Source organism: Hyla sarda, chromosome 4 (assembly GCF_029499605.1).
Source record: "Hyla sarda isolate aHylSar1 chromosome 4, aHylSar1.hap1, whole genome shotgun sequence".
Lineage (NCBI taxonomy): Eukaryota > Metazoa > Chordata > Amphibia > Anura > Hylidae > Hyla > Hyla sarda.
Window position 1 is genome coordinate 298,359,131 of NC_079192.1, and position 19,880 is coordinate 298,379,010.

Genomic DNA, 19,880 nt, shown 5'->3' on the forward strand with positions numbered 1-19,880 from the left:
TCTTGTTCCCTGTTGTCTGTGGCTCTCTCATTGATAGAGCTTTATCAATGGATTGCAGAGCACACAGATCAATGAAGTTCAATAGAACTGCATTGATCTGTATGACGAATCTAATGATTTCCTCCTAAAAGTCCCCAAGTGTCAAAAAAAAAAAAAAAGCCTAATAAGTTGGAAAGACACACATTAACACCTTCCATATTAAAAATGTAAATCTCCCTCTTTTCCTATCTAAAAAAAAAAAAAACCCTAATAAAAATAAACATTTGGTATCGCCGCGAGCGTAATTGTCCGATCTTTTGAAATATAACATATATCCCTTATGGTAAATGATGTATGTAAAGAAAATGGCAAACCCCAGAATTGCAATTTTTTTTACAACATCCCAGAAAATAAGAAGGGGGGGAAATCACTTTTTAAAGTCAGATCAATACCAAAAGGTTACCGATACAAACAGATTATGGCGCAAAAAAATTAGCCCTCGTACAGCCTGGTATACGAAAAAAAGTAAAAAAAAAAGTTACAGGGGTCAGAAAATGGCAATTAAGAAGAGAAAAAATTCTGAAAGTCCAGAATTTTCTTTTTTAATTAGTAAAATGTGACAGAAACTATACAAGGTAAATGGCGTAAAAAAAAAAAAAAACGCCAAACTTGCAAAATATAGTTTTTTTGTTTGTTTTGGAGCAATAGTTATGGCCATTATTGGGCGAGGAGGGAAAAAAAAGAGTGCAAAAACGGGACAAGTAGATTGTGCTCCCATTTTAGTCCCTTGGGCAAGTAATCTTTTTACTAATAGAAGACTCAGAATTTCTTGTTCACTCAGGAAACAAATAGCTTTGGAATCGAAACTACATTAGACATGTGTAGTCAAAATGCAGCATATTCCCAATTGAGTGACACATTCATGTGAAATACGTGAACTTGCTATTACACTCTAAGGGCTGCATGAAGTAGTGACATTTTTATAGAAAGATCTATAATTCTGGCAATTGGTCAACAAAACACTAGGTGGCAGTGTTCACCTTCAAAAACAAAGGAGGAGAATTGTATGTTTCGATGTTGCGGTAAATGGTTCTGTTTTAATCCTGAATTTATTTAAAAGACTTAAAAAAAAAAAAATGTAAATAGAGAAAGTCAATTCTGACAAGAAAAACAATGTTAAAATCTAATTTGCCAGATTTTTTTTTCTGGTGAAAGGTCGTCAACAGGTGTGTCTATGGAGGAGAGACTTGCAGGGCCTTCACAAGTGTGGCTGGGACGGCAGAGGTGACCTGGAGAAGACCACGAAGGGCCTGAGAGACACTTTAAGGAGACATCCTGGCACATAAGGGGGAGATTTATCAAAACCTGTGCAGAGGTAAAGTTGACTAGTTGCCTGTAGCAACCAATCAGATTGCTTCTTTCCTTTTTTTTTGTTTTTTTAAAAAGTCCTCTGAAAAATAAAAGAAGCAATCTGGTTGCTATGGGCAACTGGTCAACTTTTTCTCTACACAGATTTAGCTAAATCTCCACCATAATGTTTTGTTCCAAAGTGGAGAACCTAGAGTGAGAAGCTCCACACCTACCACATGCCCCTGACTGAGCTGCGAGATATGATCAGAAACATTGTATTGGGGGAAGAGTGATAGGAGGAGTCTATTACAGCTACCTCTACTCCCTGAAGACCACTGATCAAGATGCTGGCAAAAATTTTCTGTCAGGTATCATTAAAGGGGTACTCCGGTGCTTAGACATCCCAAGGATAGGGGATAAGATGCCTGATCGCGGGAGTCCCGCCGCTGGGGACCCCCGGGATCATGCACGCGGCACCCCGTTTGTAATCAGTCCCCGGAGCGTGTTCGCTCCGGGACTGATTACCGGCGACTACAGGGCGGGCGTCGTGTGACGCCTACGGGAGGGGGCGTGACAGCTATCACGCCCCCTCCCGTAGGCTTGCATTGAGGGGCAGAGCGTGACATCACACGCCGCCCGCCCTGTAGTCGCCGGTAATCAGTCCCGGAGCGAACACGCTCCGGGGACTGATTACAAACGGGGTGCCGCGTGAAAGATCACGGGGGTCCCCAGTGGCGGGACTCCCGCAATCAGGCATCTTATCCCCTATCCTTTGGATAGGGGATAAGATGTCTAAGCACCGGAGTACCCCTTTAACACCCTTGATCCTACAGGTAAAGTAGAGATGAATGCTTCCCTGATGGTGGAAAAGCTGGACTCTGACGCTAAATCCCGCAGGACCTCAGGCAGTGTTGGTATCCCAGAGCTCTTTGTAGCTCCGTGGGGCTTCATTGGCCCATAGGCAGAAGCCCTCTTTCATCAAGGGAGGAAATGATTAAAATCTTGTATAGGCAGATGGGAGAGAGACGGCTAAAAAAAAAAAAAAAAACTCGAGTCCCTTCTCTGCTGAATGTGGACTACACGATCCTCCCCATGGTTCTCATCAGATGGATCTGACAACAGGATTGGTGACAGCCTTGCCAAGTTCTCCATGGCCCCTGCCAGTCTTGATCAAGAAAAGCCATTTGATCGTGTTTCACATGTGTTCATATTCAGGGTGCTGTGGAGAAATGTTCTACTCTTATGTTGATCTGATGTACCTTGATATTTTCAGCACTGTGTTGGTGAACAGGTGGAAGACTGAACCCTTTCCAGTCCTCTTAGGCTGTTCTTTTTACCATTTCTTTTTGTTTGTGTTATAGAACTCCTTGCAGAATCTTTATGGCAAAATCCAGTGGTCCAAGGGATCACCTTACAGGGACCAAATCGTTAAGGGGTCAAGTGTTTGCTGTACATAGACAACGTAACTGTCTGTGCTCTGACCAGTGTTTTGGTGAAGGCCCTTGTCCAAACCTGCAAAGAATTTGGTCAGGCTTTAGGAGAAAAAGTCAACTGTGGAAAGTCTGAGGCCATGCTCTTTGGAGAGTGGGCTCTGGCCCCAGTGACCCACTCCCCTTCTCTGTCCAACCAGACTTTATCAAGACCTGGGAGTCTGGTTTGGGAAGGAAGGAGCTGCCCTAAAGTCTTAGGATTGACTTTGGCCAGACAATACTGCTAAGATTAGACTGCAGCCTCAGACGACTGACCATAGAGGAAACTACTCTCGAGTAATGACACTTTGCCCCTGTTCCAATACACTGTGCAAGCCAGGCCTCCACATTTCATTGTACGCTGGGCCATTACTATGACTGTCCAAAGTGGAGCCCCAAATGAAGCAAAAGACCTTAAAACGGACAGTCATGTATAAGAAGCCACGCAAGGGTGGGAAAGGCATTCCAGATATGGGCCTTCTTTGCGTGTGACACTGTTCGCAGGAATCTGATGACAACAGAAGGAGACTTGGCGAGCCTGTCTGTGTCTCTTCTTTTTGGAGGAGGCAGGGACAGGAAAAGTGGGAAAACATTACAACTGGGAATTCCCCTGGTACTACCAGGAAATTCCCGAGTTTGTGAGGGAACAGCAGCTGAAGGGACTCAAGCCCAACTTGTGGAAACCAAAAACTGTCCACAAGCTCATACGAGGAAAGGATTCAGTGGAGTCTATTCCAGTGAAGCCACAGCTGAGCCAGTGTGGAAATCTCTGGCTACTAGTGGGCTTACCAACTGGCACAAGGACCTAGTATGAATGGCAGTTCAGGAGCCCTTGCCACTGAGAACTTTCATGCATGCCTTTGGACCATGTAACACCAAGTACTGCCTGAGGGGCCTATTTGCTGAGGAAACTATTTTTCACCTCTTTTAGCAGTGGCCTTTCATCTGGGCCCTGTTTAAATGCCCTGGAATATGAACTTAGGCTACTCCCGGTAACAGATTTATTGCAGATCTATTGCATTGCTCAGTGCTATACAGAAAATTTCCAAAATATTATACGGATGGGGCTATCTAGGAGGCCTGACGCTTTTTGAATTGTTAGGGTTCGTTCAGATGAGTGACACAACAGCGTATGTCATGCTGTGGATCTGCTGCCAAAGTACCCCTACAGGGTGCCTTTAGATGTGCCTGCTCGGAGTGGCACTACGCCACTACGAGCAGACACACTGCTGTGATGTGCGTGTTGCCGTGCATGTGCGGTGTACTCGCACACATCGCGGATGCTCCCCCTGTTTCCCCGAGCTAGGCCGAGAGCAGCCACGATGTGCAGTGTGCCTGCTCGTAGCGACAAATCTAAAGGCACCTTGTAGCAGTCCTTCGCCGGCGGATCTGCTCGTCTGAACATACCCTTTAAAGGACACTTTGTGGTTTGCCAGGAAACCCCTTAATTTAAACTAGGAGAGGCAGGCATGTCTGTGCAGCATTGCCACAGGCTTGTCCGCAGCCTGTTCAGAAACTATTTAACAGAGACAGACCAGATTTCGAGGAAGAAGATAAATTTATTATGTGTTACTAGCAGAGTACCCGGCGTTGTCCGGTTTTTCCTTCCTAATCCTTGTTGGGGAGGGAAATCAACAAAGGAGGAAGCTTTTGACTTCATATCCCGTCCTCATATATTGTTGTCATATCCTAACCCCATATTCCGACCTCATATCCCATCCTCCTATCCCTTCCTCCTATTCGGTCCTCATATCCCAACCTCCTATCTCGACCTCATATCCCGTCCTTATGTCCCATCCTCATATCCTGTCCTCAGGTGGGACAGATTTGTGATGAAGATATTGTAAGCTGAAAATAGAAGGGGACATAGCTTTGTGGGACTGGGTGTGATTTGCAAGCCAGACCGATGCACAAAAAGGGTAGACAATAAAAGGGGTGGGGCTTAAAATGTGGGCATGTCTTTGTGTGATGGGGTGTAGCTTGCAAGCTGGATTGACACATTCACCAGGAGATGCAGAGCGGAGCTTGTGGAGTAAGGTACTGAAAGTTCCATCTTTTATATAAAGGTGTAGGTAAGGGTTAATTTAACTATCATATCTTTTTATTTCACATATAAATAATGTGTATCAGGTATTATTGAAATATCTCCTGCCGTACGGAAGTTATGTGGGAACATACATTTCTCATTGATTTGCATGAGACTTTAAACAAAAACCCCGACCCTCACAAATGGGGGTAGTTAAGGGTTAAATTAACGATCTTCTATTTTAACTGGCCATATAAGTAACATGTGACCAAGTATTATCGAAATATCTCCAGCCGTTTGGAAGTTATGCAGTGACATAAATTTCCCATAGACTTGTATGGGACTTTAAAGGGGTACTCCGGTGAGAACCTTTTTTCTTTTAAATCAACTGGTGGCAGAAAGCTAAACGTATTTGTAAATTACTTCTATTAAAAAATCTTAATCCTTCCTGTACTTGTTAGCTACTGAATACTACAGAGGAAATTATTTTCTTTTTGGAATGCTCTCTGATGACATCACGAGCACAGTTCTCTCTGTTGATGTTATTATAATAACGCTTTATTTATTGTTGTCCTTAGTGGGATTTGAACCCAAGTCCCCAGCACTGCAAGGCAGCAGTGCTAACCACTGAGCCACCATGCTGCCCTTAGCATACATCTGCTATGCATCTGCTATGCATGGTTGCTAAAATGGACAGAGATGTCAGCAGAGAGCACTGTGCTCATGATGTCATCAGTGTTCCAAAAAGAAAGGAATTTCCTCTGTAGCATTCAGCAGCTAATAAGTACTGGAAGGACAAAGATTTTTTAATAGAAGTAATTTACAAATATGTTTAACTTTCTGCCACCAGTTGATTTAAAAGAAAAAAGGTTTTCACTGGAGTACCCCTTTAACCCCTTAACCACTTAAGGACCTAGGGCGTATGGATACGCCTTGACGTCCTGGTACTTAAGGACCCAGGGCGTATCCATACGCCCGTGGGAATTTCGGTCCCCGCCGCGCGCCGCGTGCCGCGTGCAGACCCCCCCACGTCGGCGATCGGCTCAATCGATTTGCGCCGATTCCGGGTCATACGGGTCTATTGTGACCCGGTGACCCGGAATAGAAGGGGGATCGCGGTTGTCCAAGACACCCACGATCCCCGTGTAGGCATAGGAGTGAGGTGGCAGGGTTGCCACCCCTCCTATCCCTGCTATTGGTCTGCTATTGATCGTCAGAGGCGACGACCAATAGCAGACCGGGGGTGGGGGGGTTAACTTTCGTTTTCCCCGTCCTGCCCTCCCACAATAGGCGGGGCAGAACGGGGAACCGAAGGGGACCGGGCGCCGACGTCCACTTACCCGTCCGGAGGCTGCGGCGACATTGATCGGCGGGCGGCGTCACGTGCATTTGAAGAGGACGGCTGCCGGGATCCTACGGAAGCCGATAAGTAGATCTGGAGGCCTACAGTCTGAGACCGTGGTCTCTAACTGTAGCCCTCCAGATGTTGCAAAACTACAACTCCCAGCATGCCCAGACAGCTGTTTGGGCATGCTGGAATATGTAGTTTTGCAACAGCTGGAGGGCTGCAGTTTGAGACCACTATACAGTGGTCTCTAAACTATATCCCTCCAGATGTTGCAAAACTACAACTCCTAGCATGCCCACATAGCTGTTTGTTGTCTGGACATGCTGGGAGTTGCAGTTTTGCAACATCTGGAGGTCCACAGTTTGGAGATCACTGTGCAGTGGTCTAAAAACTGTAGCTCTCCAGATGTTGCAAAACTGCAATTCCCAGCATGCCCAGAAAGCAAACAGCTGTCTCGGCATGCTGGGAGTTGTAGTTGCTTACCTCCAGCTATTGCATAACCACATCTCCCAGCATGCCCTTCGGTGATTAGTACATGCTGGGAGTTGTAGTTTTGCAACAGCTGGAGGCACACTGGTTGGAAAATATTGAGTTAGGTAACAGAACCTAACTGAAGGTTTTCCAACCAGTGTGCCTCCAGCTGTTGCAAAACTACAACTCCCAGCATGCACGGTCTGTCAGTACATGCTGGGAGTTGTAGTTTTGAAACAGCTGGAGGTTTGCCCCCCCCCCCCCATGTGAACGTACAGGGTACATTCACATAGGCGGGTTTACAGTAAATTTCCTGCTTCAAGTTTGGGCTGCGGCAAATTTTTTGCCGCAGTGCAAACTCCTAGCGGGAAATTCACCGTAACCCGCCAGTGTGAATGTACCCTAAAAACACTACACTACACTAACACCTAATAAAGGGTAAAACACTACATAAACACCCCTTACACTGTCCCCCCCCCCCCCCCCCAATAAACAATTTAAAACGTCTTGTACGGCAGGGTTTCCAAAACGGAGCCTCCAGCTGTTGCAAAACAACAACTCCCAGCATTTCTGGACAGCCACTGACTGTCCAGGCATGCTGGGAGTTTAGCAACAGCTGGAGGCACCCTGTTTGGGAATCACTGGCGTAGAATACCCCTATGCAATCCCTAATTTAGTCCTCAAATGCGCATGGTGCTCTCTTACTTCGGAGGAAACAGTTTAGGGCCACATATGGGGTATCTCCGTACTCGGGAGAAATTACACTACAAATTTTGGGGGGCTTTTTTTCCTTTTACCGCTTGTGAAAAGGAAAAGTTGGGGGCTACACCAGCCTGTTAGTGTAAATTTTTTTTATTTTTTTACACTAACATGCTGGTGTTGCCCCATACTTTTTATTTCCACAAGCGGTAAAAGGAAAAAAAGACTCCCAAAATTTGTAACGCAATTTCTCCTGAGTACAGAAATATCCCAGATGTGTGCGTAAAATGCTCTGCGGGCGCACAACATGGCTCAGGAGTGAGAGTGCACCATGTACATTTGAGGCCTAAATTGGTGATTTGCACAGGGGTGGCTGATTTTACAGCGGTTCTGACAAACGCAAAAAAAAATAATACCCACATGTGACCCCATTTTGGAAACTACACCCCTCACCGAACGTGACAAGGGGTATAGTGAGCCTGAACACCCCACAGGTGTTTGACGAATTTTCATTAAAGTTGGATGGGAAAATGAAAAAAATTATATTTTTTCACTAAAATGCTGGTGTTACGCTAAATTTTTCATTTTCACATCGGGAAATAGGAAAAAAGCCCCCCCAAATTTGTAAACCCATCTCTTCTGAGTAAGAACATACCCCATATGTGAATTTAAAGTGCCATTGGGATTTTGTAGAGAAAATTTGTGTGGCATTGAAGGCCACATGTGTTTACAAAGCCCCCATAGTGCCAGAACAATGAACCCCCGACACATGTGACCCCATTTTGGAAACTACACCCCTCACGTAATGTAATAAGGGGTACATTGAGAATTTACGCCCCACAGATGTCTGACAGATTTTTGGAACAGTGGTCCGTAAAAATGAAAAATAAACTTTTTCATTTGCACAGCCCACTGTTCCAAAGTTCTGTGGGGTGTAAATACTCACTGCACCCCTTATTAAATTCTGTGAGGGGTGTAGTTTCCAAAATGGGGTCACATGTGGGGGGTTCCACTGTTCTGGCACCACGGGGGGCTTTGTAAACGCACATGGCCCCTGACTACCATTCCAAACTAATTCGCTTTCCAAAAGCTCAATGGCGCTCCTCCTCTTCTGAGCATTGTAGTTCGCCAGCAGAGCATTTTACGTCCTAACATGGGGTATTTCCATACTCAGAAGAAATGGGGTTACACATTTTGGGGGTCATTTTCTCCTATTACCCCTTGTAAAAATGTAAAATTTTGGGGGAAAACTGCATTTTAGTAAAAAAAAAAAAAATTTTCATTTACACATCCAAATTTTACGAAAAGTCGTCAAACACCTGTGGGGTGTTAAGGCTCAGCGGACCCCTTGTTACGTTCCTTGAGGGGTGTAGTTTCCAAAATAGTATGCCATGTGGGTATTTTTTGCTGTTCTGGCACCACAGGGGCTTCCTAAATGCGACATGCCCCAAAAAAACCATTTCAGCAAAAGTTGCTTTCAAAAAGCCAAATGTGACTCCTTCTCTTCTGAGCATTGTAGTTTGCCCGGAAAGCATTTTACATCCTAACATGGGGTATTTCCATACTCAGAAGAGATGGGGTTACAAATTTGGGGGGGCATTTTCTACCATTACCCTTTGTAAAAATGGTAAATTTGGGGGAAAAACTGCACTTTAGTGAAAATTTTTTTTTAACTTTAACGAAAAGTCGTCAAACACCTGTGGGGTGTTAAGGCTCACTGGACCCCTTGTTACGTGCCTTGAGGGGTCTAGTTTCCAAAATGGTATGCCATGTTGGGGTTTTCTGCTGTTCTGGCACCATAGGGGCTTCCTAAATGTGACATGCCCCCCAAAAACCATTTCAGCAAAATTCCCTCTCCAAAATCCTATTGTCGCTCCTTCCCTTCTGAGCCCTCTAGTGCACCCGCCGAACACTTGACATACACATATGAGGTATTTCCTTACTCGAGAGAAATTGGGTTACAAATTTTGGGGGGATTTTTCATCTATTACGCCTTGTAAAAATTCAAAAACTGGGTCTACAAGAACATGCGAGTGTAAAAAATGAAGATTTTGAATTTTCTCCTTCACTTTGCTGCTATTCCTGTGAAACACCTAAAGGGTTAACACACTTACTGAATGTCATTTTGAATACTTTGAGGGGTGCAGTTTTTATAATGGGGTCATTTGTGGGGTATTTCTAATATGAAGGCCCTTCAAATCCACTTCAAAACTGAACTGGTCCCTGAAAAATTCTGATTTTGAAAATTTTGTGAAAAATTGGAAAATTGCTGCTGAACTTTGAAGCCCTCTGATGTCTTCCAAAAGTAAAAACACGTAAATTTTATGATGCAAACATAAAGTAGACATATTGTATATGTGAATCAATGTATAATTTATTTGGAATATCCATTTTCCTTACAAGCAGTGAGCTTCAAAGTAAAAAAAATGCAAAATTTTCAATTTTTTCATCAAATTTTGGAATTTTTCACCAAGAAATGATGCAAGTATCGACAAAAGTTTACCACTAACATAAAGTAGAATATGTCACGAAAAAACAATCTCGGAATCAGAATGAAAGGTAAAAGCATCCCAGAGTTATTAATGCTTAAAGTGACAGTGGTCAGATGTTCAAAAAATGGCCGGGTCCTTAAGGTATATTTGGGCTGGGTCCTTAAGGGGTTAAGGACCAGGCCATTTTACACCTCAGGACCAGAGCGTTTTTTGCACATCTGACCACTGTCACTTTAAACATTAATAACTCTGGAATGCTTTTCCTTATCATTCTGATTCCGAGATTGTTTTTTCGTGACATATTCTACTTTAACATAGTGGTAAAATTTTATGGTAACTTGCATCCTTTCTTGGTGAAAAATCCCAAAATTTGATGAAAAATTTGAAAAATTTGCATTTTTCTAACTTTGAAGCTCTCTGCTTGTAAGGAAAATGGATAATCCAAATAAAAAAAAATTTGATTCACATATACAATATGTCTACTTTATGTTTGCATCATAAAATTGACGTGATTTTACTTTTGGAAGACACCAGAGGGCTTCAAAGTTCAGCAGCAATTTTCCAATTTTTCACAAAATTTTCAAACTCATTATTTTTCAGGGACCAGTTCAGGTTTGAAGTGGATTTGAAGGGTCTTCATATTAGAAATACCCCACAAATGACCCCATTATAAAAACTGCACCCCCCAAAGTATTCAAAATGACATTCAGTCAGCGTTTTAACCCTTTAGGTTTCACAGGAATACCAGCAAAGTGAAGGAGACAATTCACAATCTTCATTTTTTACACTCGCATGTTCTTGCAGACCCAATTTTTTTATTTTTACAAGGGGTAAAAGGAGAAAATTTATACTTATATTTGTAGCCCAATTTCTCTCGAGTAAGCAGATACCTTATATGTCTATGTAAAGTGTTCGGCGGGCGCAGTAGAGGGCTCAGAAGCGAAGGAGCGACAAGGGGATTTTGGAGAGTACGTTTTTCTGAAATGGTTTTTGGGGGGCATGTTGCATTTAGGAAGCCCCTATGGTGCCAGAACAGCAAAAAAAAAAACACATGCCATACCATTTTGGAAACTAGACCCCTTGAGGAACGTAACAAGGAATAAAGTGAGCCTTAATACCCCACAGGGTAAAAAAAAAAAAAAAGATTTTCACAAAAATGTGTGTTTCCCCCCAAATTTCACACTTTTGCAAGGGTTAATAGCAGAAAAGACCCCCCAAAATTTGTAACCCCATCTCTTCTGAGTATGGAAATACCCCATGTGTGGACGTCAAGTGCTCTGCTGGCGCACTAAAATGCTCAGAAGAGAAGGAGCGCCATTGAGCTTTTGGGAAAAAAATAGTTTGGAATGGAAGTCAGGGACCATGTGCGTTTACAAAGCCCCCCGTGGTGCCAGAACAGTGGACCCCCCACATGTGACCCTATTTTGGAAACTACACCCCTCACAGAATTTAATAAGGGGTGCAGTGAGTATTTACACCCCACTGGCGTTTGACAGATCTTTGGAACAGTGGGCTGTGCAAATGAAAAATAAAATTTTTCATTTTTACGGACCACTGTTCCAAAAATATGTCAGACACCTGTGGGGCGTAAATGCTCACTGTACCCCTTATTACATTCCGTGAGGGGTGTAGTTTCCAAAATGGGGTCACATGTGGGTATTTTTTTGGGGGGGTTTATGTCAGAACCGCTGTAAAATCTGCCACCCCTGTGCAAATCACCAATTTAGACCTCAAATGTACATGGTGCGCTCTCACTCCTGAGCCTTGTTATGCGCCCACAGAGCATTTTACGCCCACATCTGGGGTATTTCTGTACTCAGGAGAAATTGCGTTACAAATTTTGGGGGTCTTTTTTTCCTTTTAACGCTTGTGAAAATAAAAAGTAAAGGGCAACACCGGCATATTAGTGTAAATTTTTTTTTTTTTACACTAACAAGCTGGTGTAGCCCCAACTTTTCCTTTTCATAAGGGGTAAAAGGAGAAAAAGCCCCCCAAAATTTGTAGTGCAATTTCTCCCGAGTACGGAGATACCCCATATGTGGCCCTAAACTGTTTCCTTGAAATACGACAGGGCTCCGAAGTGAGAGAGCACCATGCGCATTTGAGGATTAAATTAGGGATTGCATAGGGGTGGACATGGGGGTATTCTATGCCAGTGATTCCCAAACAGGGTGCCTCCAGCTGTTGCTAAATTCCCAGCATGCCTGGACAGTCAATGGCTGTCCGGAAATGCTGGGAGTTGTTGTTTTGCAACAGCTGGAGGCTCCGTTTTGGAAACACTGCCATACAATACGTTTTTCCTTTTTATTGGGGGGACAGTGTAAGGGGGTGTATATGTAGTGTTTTACCCTTTATTATGTGTTAGTGTAGTGTTTTTAGGGTACATTCACACGGGCGGGTTACGGTGAGTTTCTCGCTAGAAGTTTGAGCTGCGCGAAAAATTTGCCGCAGCCCAAACTTGAAGCAGGAAACTTACTGTAAGCCTGCCCGTGTGAATGTACCCTGTACGTTCACATGGGGGGGGGGGGGGGGCAAACCTCCAGCTGTTTCAAAACTACAACTCCCAGCATGTACTGACAGACCGTGCATGCTGGGAGTTGTACTTTTGCAACAGCTGGAGGCACACTGGTTGGAAAACCTTCAGTTAGGTTCTATTACCTAACAGTATTTTCCAACCAGTCGGCCTCCAGCTGTTGCAAAACTACAACTCCCAGCATATACTGATCGCCGAAGGTCATGCTGGGAGATGTAGTTATGCAATAGCTGGAGGTACGCAACTAGAATTCCCAGCATGCCGAGACAGCTGATTGCTGTTTGGACATGCTGGGATTTGCAGTTTTGCATCTGGAGGGCTACAGTTTTAGAGAACACTGCAAAGTGATCTCCAAACTGTGGACCTCCAGCTGTTGCAAAACTACAATTCCCAGAATGCCCTGACAGCAAACAGTTGTTTGAGCATGCTAGGAGTTGTAGTTTTGCAAGATCTGGAGGGCTACAGTTTAGGGACCACTATATAGTGGTCTCAAACTGTAGCCCTCCAGCTGTTGCAAAACTACATATTCCAGCATGCCCAAACAGCAGTCTGGGCATGCTGGGAGTTGTAGTTTTGCAACATCTGGAGGGCTACAGTTAGAGACCACTGTATAATGGTCTCAAACTGTACCCTCCAGATGTTGCTAGGCAACTCACCTGCTTCCGTCGGATCCAGCCGCACGTCATCGCCGCCCGCCGATCTCCGTCGCCTGCAGCCTCCGTCGCCCGCCCGGATCGGTAAGTGGATCTTCGGCGCCGGTCCCCGTCACTTTCCCCGTCCTGCCCCGCCTATTGTGGGTGGGCAGGACGGGGAAAACGAAAGTAAGTCGCGTCTAGACCACCAATAGCAGGGATAGGAGGGGTGGCAACCCTGCCACCTCACTCCTATCGCTTCAGGGGGATCGTGGGTGTCTTAGACACCCGCGATCCCCCTTACATTCCGGGTCACCGGGTCACTATAGACCCGTAATGACCCGGAATCGCGCAAATCGCAAGTGTGAATTCACTTGCGATTTGCCGCGATCGCCGACATGGGGGGGTCTGATGACCCCCCTGGGCATTTGCACGGGATGCCTGCTGAATGATTTCAGCAGGCATCCCGCTCCGATCCCCGCCCGGCACACGGCGGGGACTAAAACTGCCCATGACGTAAATGTACGTCCCTGGTCCTTAAGACCCAGGGTGTCGGGACGTACCGTTACGTCATGGGTCCTGTAGGGGTTAAACAAAAACCCTGACCCTGGCAAATGGGAGTGAGTAAGGGTTAAATTACCTATCCTATGTTTGTTGTTGACATATAAGTAACATGTGTGCCAAGTTTCATGTTAACAAAAGTTAATAGCCGTTTGGACGTGATTCTGGAATACACACATACATACACACACATTGGGGGGTATTTATCAATTTTGCCTGTTGCCTGTTTCTTTTTACCCTTTTTTTCACTTTGGTTTTCGTGGACATGCACCAAATTTATCATTTGGTGCAAGTTGTTAGTAATTTTGGCTCAAATGTTGAAATCAGCCATTCACTGCGCCTTTTACACAGAACTTACCACCACAGAGGACGCGTATTTTACCCTGTAGAGCAGCCATTTCGGAGTCCCCCCTGCAGTATATCAGCAAGATATATATATATATATATATATATATATATGTATCATATCATGTGAAATGGATTTTATTTTCAACTTGGGTAGTTTTTTTTTGTTTTGTTACTTTAGTGCAGTGGTCTTCAACTTGCAGACCTCCAGATGTTGCAAAACTACAATTCCCAGCATGCCCGGAAAGCCAACGGCTGTCCGGGCATGCTGGGAATTGTAGTTTTGCAACATCTGGAGGTCTGCAGGTTGGAGACCACTGCTTTAGTGCTTACCTTTCCTGAACCTGTGCGGCCATGTCCAATGCTGGCGCAACGGAGGGTGAAGGTTCCTCAGAGACAACTATGTTGCAGGATAGTATTGAGCAGCCCTGGAGGCGTCGCTGCTTTCACAAAAAAATGTTTTTAATGTATTTTGACTCCTTTACATTTTCTGACATTGCTAAGTGTGTTTGCTACGTGCAAAATTTCTTGGCGGAGATTTGTGCCCAAAAAACGTGATTTGCGCCAAAATTGCGCCAAAGATCAATTGGCGCAAATGATGAATTACTGACTAAAGTTAAAATCACACACAGGACCGAGTGATTTTGAGAAACTTCTAAAAATGACAGTGGAGAAGATGCACCAAACTTTGGCGCAAAAAGACACTGCGCCAAAGTTACGTTAAAAAGACACATAAATCCTTTGATAAATACCCCCCATTGAGTCTTTGAATAAAGCTTCAGGCCTATGATCTCCCCTCCCTACCCCCTTTTTCCCAACCCCTATAACTGCCTGTAATGCTTCATAATGTGTACAGGAATGATAGCCTGTGATATGATGTATACTGTAAGGACACCTGTGCAGTATGTTGTGCTGTCATGTTCTGTACGGTAATTGTATATATTTATTGTGTGCTGCTTCCAATCCTGCAGTACGTTGTATGAAGGTTTCTGACAATTGATTGCTTATAAAGTTATTTTCAATAAAATATAAATAATAATTGTGTTTACATAGCCACAACAATAAAAAGCACAACTTTATTGATTGTTTCTATAGACTAGTATAGGAAATTAATGGCAAGGCACTGAAATCCATGTCCATTTGCCATGCAACATCGCCCGCACTATCCTGAATACACAGGGTAATAGTGCGGGTTTATAATAATGCTGATTACAACGGAATGGCTGTCCAGATTTTTTTTCATAAGGTAAACTGCATTCGGATCAGCATCACCTGAACACTGTGGGGGAGATTTATCAAAACCTGTGCAGAGGAAAACTTGCCCAGTTGCCCATAGCAACCAATCAGCTTGCTTCTTTCATTTTTATGAAGGCCTGTGAAAAATGAAAGAAGCGATCTGATTGGTTGCTATGGGCAACTGGGCAAGTTTTCCTCTGCACAGGTTTTGATAAATCTCCCCCTGTGTCTCCACCTCTCCCATAGAGATGAATGGAGGGGGCTTCCTGCTGGGTACGAGACTCACTTTAGTGAAGCAGTGCCACGGCCCCGTATGGAAGATCGCGGTGGGTCCAAGCGGTCAGACCCCCTGCGTTTAGCTATTTATCCCCTATACTGTGGATGGGGATAACTTTTTGACCACTGGATATCTTCTTTAATATGGGAAGAAATCCACACCCTTTGGTCAAGAAAGGCCGGACTAGGATACAATTTGTTGCTATGAGGTCCCATAAATGATGTGAACGCCCCTGTTGGAGGCATACAGACTGTTGTCTTCCAACTACATAAAGACTAGGAAGCAAACAGCAGCAACTCCTAATCTGAGTTATTGTGTGCTTTCTCATTTATGGCTCTAGTTGGGGTTTCAGGTTATAAGCTATGGAAGTATCTGCTTGTAAGCACTTGGCTTCATATTTGTTCTGTTGGTGTCTGTTGTACACTTTCTACTTCACATATCGTATATGTTTTACAATATTTTAGTAAATGAGCCTCATACTTCTCATTCCATTGTTATTATGTGTGACCGACAAGTCTCTCTTTCTTTTTTTTTTTTAATCTATAAATGCCTAAGGCTTTAACAGTCCACAGGAAAGGAGGTTATTATCTCAAGAATGTGGCCATGTGAATAGAGAAACATTTTTAGGAAATATATTTTCAATTTTTTTTTGGTTGCTATCATTTCTTCTTAAAATTGCTGTACTATATTTTCTGGGTTAGGGTTATTTCACCTAGTGTTGTTTATACATACCTCCAAACTGTCCCGGATCCGGCCAGACATTCTTGCTTTTAGGAGGCCTTCCACATGTCCCGCATTTAACTGTAAATGCCTCCTAATGATACGTCTTCAGCAAATGTGGCGTTCGGTGGGAAGTTTGACAGGGTGAAGAGCCATTGGCTCCTCACACTGTCAATCACTCTTGTGCCCCCTAGCTACATTTAGCCAGCAGGCACAAGAGGCGGCTGGGTTCACACTACGATTTGAACTACGGTTCCCGTACACGGCTGAGAGGAGGGGTGGGCGGGGCTTAATCGCGGCGCCCGCACTCAGCCGTATTCGGGAACCTTAGTTAATGTATGTCTATGAGCCGACCGGATTGAACCGCAGCCTTCGGCCGTATGCGGTTCCCAACCGCAGGCAAAAACATGGTCGACCACGTTTTTGCCTGCGGTCGGGAAACCGCATACGGCCAAAAAAGTAGCCGAGGCTGCGGTTCACTCCGGTCGGCTCATAGACATACATTAACTACGGTTCCCGAATACGGCTGAGTGCGGGCGCCGTGATTAAGCCCCGCCCACCCCTCCTCCCAGCCATATACGGGAACCGTAGTTCAAATCGTAGTGTGAACCCAGCCTTACTCTGCGTTCTGGCGTACGAGAGACGTCATCGTACGCCGGAGCACAGAGGAAGAAGAAAGAAAAATCCATGCTGAGGGAGCCGCCGGAAGGAAGACAGAAGAACCGCAGGAGGTAAGTATCTGGGAGGGGGAAACTGCCGGCAATCTAATGTGCGAGACATCTGCTGCCTACCTAATGTGGGGGAAATCTGCCTCTACCAATTCTATTAAGGGGGGCAATATTACAGTATGGGGCAGAATAGTTATTGGTAAAGTGTGGTGTCTAAAATGTTTTTTGCCCGCCATGTGTCATAGCCGGAAGAAATCATTATCAAGGTGAACGACTCAATCACTTAGCATCAATCCCTGCATACCCTTTTTGGCAATGGCATAGAGGGGTGGACATGACATTAGGGGACACTACTAAAAGGCTGAGGAGCATGCTAGAAAGGCAATGTGTTAGTGAGAAGTTTAGTACCTTTGGCATGGTGTTACAGAATACTGTAAATTTAGATGGGGTAGGCATGGCTTCTTATGAGAAATGTTTTATGCTGGGATGAGAGTAGCGATGCGGCACTAAAACATTAGTTGGCATGTAAGAAGATCCCATAACTTGTACCCTTGGTATGGGGTGAGAGATGGATGGAGATATCTGGCAGCTAAAGAGTTATTAGGTAACCAGTCACTTTCTAATGTATCCAGAATCAAGAGAGAGAGTGTAATCAAAACCTGTGCAGAGGGAAAGTTGACCAGTTGCCAATAACAAACAATCAGGACACTTATTTTATTTTTTACATGCCTCTTTAAAAATAAAAGAATTAATCTGATGCTATGGGCAACGGCACCACTCTGCACAGGTTTTGATAAATCCTCCCCGTTGTCCTGTTGGAGGTTAAATAGGTTCCACCCATCAGCTTCCTCACAGAAGACATGATGTTTTGGTGATACTTGATTTTGCATCCATCTTACCCTCCACACACTGCAAGTTTCCAGTGCCAGAGGTAGCAGAGCAGTCCCAAAGCACCACCTACACCACCGCCATGTTTTACTCTAGACAGGGTGTTCTTTTCTGTGTATGCTTCATTTCATCTCCTCCAGAGACACCACTGGTCCATAGGCCCCAAAAAGTACTAAATGTTTCATATAAACCTAATTTGCTTCAGAGTGTTGAATAATTCTGATTACAACTGTATATCTTCCATAGTAACACATCGTCTGATCTCTGGGACTCTACAGCAAATATCAAAGAAGTTGCATGAGATAAGAGCACAACAGCCGGTTGTTACAAATGTATAGGTCTCCAATGTTATAATGTGGACAGAGTTCCCTACATAGGCCATTTTTTGTGTAACGTGAATACGTTCTCTTGTTCACCATTCAGCCCTTGTTCACCATGGCCTGTATAAAACTATTCTGTTGAGACTTACACAAAGGGTTTCCTGTGTTCTTCTAGATTATAAATGTATCCCAAAATCTGACTTTTTACACATATTTGTTAAGGATATTAATAGTTCTTTTATTTAAATTAAAGAACTTTTTTAGGCATATTTTCTTATCCCCCCCCCCCCTTATTCATAAAGAATAAGAGGACTCTTTAATATAATATGTGGAAAAGAACCCATTCCCTCTCTTTTGCGTTCTCACTGAACTGAGTGCTGATGTATGTAAACATTGCAGGAGAGCTTATTTCGGTTCATGGCCCACCCCTACTTCACAGTCTCTGTAATATACCAGAAGTTAAAATGAGTGGAAACACTGTATCACTAACACGTCTGAAGGGGATGAATCCTGTTTGACCCCCCTGAATATAAGTAGGCGGAAGAGAAGATTTAGTGTTTGCTAAATGTTGGTCATGATCTTACAGTAAACATTTGTTAAATAAAAAGTCTCTGTATGCATTGAATAGCACAGTACGATTGGATATACGGTATGGAAATCCATTCAGGCCTGGTGCCTTTTTAGGCTGAAAAGACTTATATAGCTCCCAGACCCTTTTGCCACATCAGGTAGGGAACGGTGCAGTTGTATACTGAACCCTTCTCTGTTCCCACCTGCTTGGACGATCTGGCAGCCTTTAACTGGGTAATGATCACTATAATATGAGAATTGTACTTGACTTAAATCAAAGCAAAATTGAGGACATGAATGTAAAAGAAATCCCTCCTTAGTATAAATAGTATAAGGGCATTGATGGAATGTTTGCAAATAACAGCTTACCACACTGGCAAGACAGAGACCACCTTTAAAGTACAAAAATTATAAAGTCCAACAAATCAAGTAGGGGCAATGTCTACTATGAGATGATGCCAAAACCATGCGTTGAAGCCATAGACTGCAGCCACATAGCCCTAGCAGGGCATGCAGTAGAAGACTGGTCTGATTTTGGCAAAAGCTTCAACTTGGAGAGATTGTCTTGTCTTCCTTGATAGATGAAAAGCTACATTGTTCTACATGAACACAAAACAAAACGTAAATGCGTAAACGTAATCTGTAGTTAATATCCTATTGGGGCATAATCAGGAAAAGTGATTTCTAAGATCTCTATTTTTGAATAATGGCGAGTGGGAAAGTCCAGTATTATGATCTTAGGCAGTTTTATAGTAGCTTTCATGACTTTTCTTTTATAGTTAGGTTAAACAATTAATTTCCCTCTTGGAAGTGTGTCCTGACGTAAGGCCATTAGAGCTCTGCTATGTCTATCTCTTGTTGGAATTCAGGTAGCTTAGGGATCAGAGATTTTATCAGTAAGAAGACTAAGGAACATCCTTACATAGTTACATAGTATGGTTTAAAAACACCCGTCCATCAAGCTCTACCAAGGAAGGGAGGTGATTATTGATCTTTGTACACAATAACAGTACAACAAACTCCAGCACTCACCGCTAGGATCGCAGCTCCCGGCTCCTAAGACCCAAGCCGACCTGCTTTACCTGCTCACTGGTTAGTAAAGGTGGATCTGCGGTGCCGCTCAAACTCTTTCTGGTCCAGTACGTATTGATCTTTGTACGTACACCCCTAATACAAAAGTTGGACCTTTTCTTGTGTGATACTAAAGACACTCACTGTGGCGATCTCCTATTGGCTTTGTAAATCCTCCAGTTTGACATACATGGTCAAATCCAGCTTGGACTCTATTGTCTCCAT